Here is a 5,930-nt window from a genome sequence, read left to right as displayed (position 1 = left end):
TTTTTTTTACCTTTTATTCATTTCTCTTTTATTTTAGTTGCACTATAATTTTGGTTTAGTAAAATATGAAAACAGCTCCAAAAATAGTGTGTCAAATTAATCCACTGTTCTAAGAAGTTTTACCTCAGAATAAAAATAGTTTAGTATTTGGTAAAATATATTAGGAGTATAACTAATTGTTTTGATGTTGTTTTAATCACTTAAGGGTATTTAAATATTTTACAAAGATGTTGTTACTCCACCAATAATATCCATGATTTATTTGTCACATTAAGAACATTTTAGTTTTGACTTTTGAAAACTTTAATTGTTTGACTTGATTTTAAATTTGAATTCGAACCGTTTTTGAACCATCGCGAGATTAATAACAGTAACCGAGGTGACGTGGCATCATTAGCGTGGAATTACTGTAGCATGATTACCCGGGCGTCACAATTCTCCTCCACTACAAGAAATCTCGTCCCGAGATTTAAGAGGTGGAATAAGGGGCGAAGGTGTTGGTAGCGAAAAACCTAACGAGTCTTCTCAGTCTTGGCTTCCCTTTCGAAGAGGTTGATCCCTTTCGTTGATGTCTTCATTTCACTGCTTCAAGTCACCATGATCAATTTGTCATCCTTTCTTCGGGATCTCCATCGTACTTACGAATAGGTAAGGGGCAGCTCTACAACGATAGGATGTTACAAGGGAAAATCTTCTGGGGGTTTCCCAAGTATGAACATATGAGTATCTCTCGAGTTGAACAAATGAAACACATCGAGAGCAAAGTAAGACGATGCAATAAGAAGTTTCAAGCGGATAGGCAATCGTTCATTGCCTGAAACAGAGGGTGAATGGGGTTCAGAGCAACGGGAATAAGTATTGTGTCCGATACCAGAATTGATCACTAGGAAGGTGGCTCGCAAATTACATACGAAGTCAAGCTATAGGAATAACTTTGGCAACAGGGTGTATAGGAGAGTCAGGTTTCGATCCGGTGAAACTGTGGGTTATGGGCCCACCATGTGGTTCTTTTTTTTTTATAATAGGAGCAGTGACATCTTGCACGGTCATGATAGCAAGGCATGTCAGGGAGTACCATGTCAGCTATGTCGGCAACAACATTGGTACCAAGGGCAAGGGACGAAGAGAACCATTTTCCTGCTCGTTGAAACGAGGCGGACCAATAGGCAAGGTTCCCGTCCATCGGTGGTTACCGGAATGTCATCAACAATAGTAACAAGGTCTTACTGACAGAGTCGTACATCGAGGTGTTTGCACAAGCAGTGGATTATTACTGCTTATATCATATAGATCATAGAAAAGGTTTAAACAAACCAATGGAAGGAAAATATGATCATCAGATTAAACAGAACAATGGAAAGGAAAATATGTTTAAACACATATTTCGAGGGTATATCCTTCCCAAGGACAAGCAGAGCAAGATATCCATGACAGGATATAAAGTAGAAAACCATTTAGGTAAGGGGGGAGGAATCTCATGATATTACTCATACAACGGTGTTAGGATAATTGATAATTAAAATATAGCATCGTGCTTCAAACGTGCCTGTTGAAAATCGGAGTACCATTGACATGCTTCGAGATAGCAGTGACATGGTCTTCAGGTGAAGATCAGACTTTGGAAACACGAAGGATCCATCAAGAATAACTTGTAGAATAAGTCTTACAATTTCCTCATGGATGAATGGATAACCTTGCTGAAAAGGAATCTATAATGATAGGTCCTCCAGCCAGGGGGGGGGTGCTAGGCATGACATCATGTTACCGGGTCATCAAAGGATCAACGTCATAACTCTTGGAAAGTTGTCCCAACCATCATATCTGACCGAGATTCAGATCCGATTGGTGTCAGGATACCTGAGACTCAGGATATCCGAGAAGAAAAGGCGCAACACAAATCGTTGAAATGGCATTGCAAGCTTCTCGGGAAATGAACTATGGGAGCGGGTTTCTGAAGCAATAGTTCACCATTAAACCAAGGAGAGGACAAGGAGGTGTCTGGTGAACTCAACGGCAATTCACCGATATTCCCAAAAGATGGATTTCCACCATTAGGTGAACAAGAAGATAACATTTGTTAGATCAAATGATATAAGGAAGTATGCTCGAGGAAAACATACACAATTAAACATTGGTTGAAAGGTGCGCCAGAAATGTGGATTGGGTTGCACGACCAATGTCAGAATGGTGATTCAATTAGCAAAGGACTTAGAATGAACTATCGATCATTAACTTCAAAGCAATAGGGTTGCTAGAAGTGCATAATCCAAACAACACCGTTCACTTGTGGGTACCCCGGTTGGAATCAACACGAGGACCAAGAAAGAATGGTGATGGTGAGAAGTATCATTATAGCAAGAATTCTTAAGAGGTGGAGTAATCCTCACAACATTCTTAACATCAAAGATGGTAATACTCCGCGGTAGAATATAACATAAGTTGGATAGCAAGGAACTCAAGGTACAACACAATACAGGAACAAGTTTTGTGTTGGAGGGAATGCAATAATGTTGTCACTGATAACACCAATCATCGAGGGCAAGGATGGTATTTCTCATCATGATTTCAATAGATCTCTTGGAAGAGCTCAGAATGTTGATGATATTCACGACACATTTGTCGCGAGAGTTCATGAAGATGTAATCGATCGGTGATGACATCAAGTCAAAGTATTGATAAAGTGAAAGGTTATTGGAACCAAGGGTACGACACAAACTCTAAACCAAGCTTGTTGTTCAAGGCGAAATGATATGACGATGATGATCGACGTAAGGTTAGTTCATCGTCGAAAATTGTGCTCCGGGAAGAAGGACCGGGTAGCACAGTTAAAATTAGCTCGATAATGATATAGCCGATCAGGCTAGGAATGACTTGAAGGATTAATAAATTTGTAAGCAGTGATGGGTTCAAATACTTGCTGAATCGCAATGCGAACTCGATTCAGTTATCGGTGTCTTTGAGTGTATAATAACTCAGAGCCCGTGAAAAATTGGAATCAGTGGAAAGGTAGCACTTGATGAAGAACTCATAAGAAGTTATGCAGTTCCATGATAATCTTGAGATACCAGGGGGTAATACTCGACACAAGATCAAAGTAAAGATTGGACGGGTGTATTAATACATAGAAGACAATTGTTTTAACTTGTCCGAGAAATGGAATCAAGGAAGAACAATCATGGTCGGAACCACGGTTGTAAGGGATCAATTCACAGATACCATATGTTAGTTATCAAGGAAATAGTTATTATTACAAGAAGCTTCCATGATAGGATATACATCGCGTCCATGGGCATGAACACAAGGTTCGAGGTCGACTCCCACTTCTCCAAAGCATAACCTTACATTCACTTCTCGTTTCGATAATGGCATTAGTGTTGAAAGTTATACCTGGTGAAATACCAGATGAGTATGACCCGTGAAAACTTCCGAGTTCACACATAGTAAGGAAGGCATAGGTTCAACCCATCAGGGCGTCTTACGAACATATACCACAAACTTCGGGGTAAATAATACAAGCTCGAAAGTAGAGCATTGTTCAAAAGCAGATGATACAATTTACCAAGGCATTATATACCCATGGAAAGGCTCTCAAGGTTATTCAATATGAAGGACACTGTCGGATAAAATCCAACAAAGGAACCGATGGTCCACAAGGGATCTGAGGCGAGCACCGGTACTCAACCAGAGGAAGAAGAATGCACGGGCATCATATTATAGAACATCGGAATGATTCGATGCTTAGATAATAAAGGAATTTCGATTTCCAAAACAAAGGATCAGAAGCAGTCGCTCTGATCAAGGATGGATAAGTTGGATATACCAGAGGCACAATTGACGACAAATAGTTTGGTCGAGAACCAGCTCATGTTCAAAAATGATGTCTGAGCCGGAAGGATAATTTAGAAGGGTTGATAGATGATTGTGTGCATTCGCACACATGCTGAATCAATAGGATCAAAATGACGATGCCTAAGGATACTAACGAATATTGCCAGACATATGGAAAGCATCCATAATGCAAGCAGACAAGTATTGCAGAGCAATAAGCTATTAAGGATTTTTGGAGGATCAAATAGTATTTCGAAGACCATTGTGAAACACATGAACAACTAGGGGATGAGCGGATACTCGATAAGTGCGAGAATTATCCATAGGGGTATTCAGGTGACAAGGAACAGCAAGGCGATAAGCTCAAAGGATTATCGAGACAACGACGAGTGTTTCGAGGTATCTGGTAATAACAAGACCAACTGGGGATGAATGTAAGAATAACAACTGCAAGTAGTTATCCATAAGGGTTGACGGTGGAAGGGGAATTGCAAATGTGATGAACATAAGTTCTCGGGTTAACAACAGAGAGTATCTTCAGGGTCTTCACGTGCCGCAGACGATCATCATTAATAAGGGGCTCTCCAGGTGAAAGTGATAACGAGATCCTAATGTTAGATTTAGCAAAAATCATTTAACCCGAATAGAAGAGAAATAAGAGTCCCAGAGTATAGGTCGAGGAATAAAAGATCCTAATACCACCCAATGGCGACGTGGGCCCAAGGGCCGCACAACCATGTTAGTAAAAGTTTTGTAAAGTCTAGACTCGACTTCGGCCAAGGAGTTGGAAGGGGGATTCCTACAGGCAGTCGGCTCTGATACCAACTTGTGACGCCCCCGATTCAATCGTACACTAATCATGCACGCAAACGTGTACGATCAAGATCAGGGACTCACGGGAAGATATCACAACACAACTCTAAAAACATAAATAAGTCATACAAGCATCATAATACAAGCCAGGGGCCTCGAGGGCTCGAATACAAGTGCTCGATCATAGACGGTCAGCGGAAGCAACAATATCTGAGTACAGACATAAGTTAAACAAGTTTGCCTTAAGAAGGCTAGCACAAACTGGGATACATATCGAAAGAGGCGCAGGCCTCCTGCCTGGGATCCTCCTTAACTACTCTTGGTCGTCGTCAGCGGGCTGCACGTAGTAGTAGGCACCTCCTGTGTAGTAGGGGTCGTCGTCGACGGTGGCGTCTGGCTCCTGGACTCCAGCATCTGGTTGCGACAACCAGAAAGAAAGGAAAGGGAAAAAAGGGGAGAAAGCAACCGTGAGTACTCATCCAAAGTACTCGCAAGCAAGGAACTACACTACATATGCATGGGTATATGTGTAAGGAGGACATATCAGTGGACTGAACTGCAGAATGCCAGAATAAGAGGGGGATAGCTAATCTTGTCGAAGACTACGCTTCTGGCAGCCTCCGTCTTGCAGCATGTAGAAGAGAGTAGATTGAAGTCCTCCAAGTAGCATCTCCAAGTAGCATCTCCAGTAGCATCGCATAGCATAATCCTACCCGGCGATCCTCTCCTCGTCGCCCTGTAGAAAAGCGATCACCGGGTTGTCTGTGGAACTTGGAAGGGTGTGTTTTATTAAGTATCCGGTTCTAGTTGTCATAAGGTCAAGGTACAACTCCAAGTCGTCCTGTTACCGAAGATCACGGCTATTCTAATAGATTAACTTCCCTGCAGGGGTGCACCACATAACCCAACACGCTCGATCCCATTTGGCCGGACACACTTTCCTGGGTCATGCCCGGCCTCGGAAGATCAACATGTCGCAGCCCCACCTAGGCTCAACAGAGAGGCCAGCACGCCGGTCTAAACCTAAGCGCACAGGGGTCTGGGCCCATCGCCCATAGCACACCTGCACGTTGCGTACGCGGCCGAAAGCAGACCTAGCCTAGTGGCGTTCCAGTCCAATTCGGCGCGCGCCGCTCCGTCGCTGACGTCTGAAGTGCTTCGGCTGATACCACGACGTCGGGATACCCATAACTACTCCCACGTAGATGGTTAGTGCGTATAGGCTCGTAGCCGACTCAGATCAAATACCAAGATCTCGTTAAGCGTGTTAAGTATCCGCGAACGCCGAA

This window comes from Triticum dicoccoides, chromosome 4B, assembly GCF_002162155.2.
Source record: "Triticum dicoccoides isolate Atlit2015 ecotype Zavitan chromosome 4B, WEW_v2.0, whole genome shotgun sequence".
NCBI classification, from domain to species: Eukaryota; Viridiplantae; Streptophyta; class Magnoliopsida; order Poales; family Poaceae; genus Triticum; species Triticum dicoccoides.
This window is presented reverse-complemented; position numbering follows the sequence as displayed.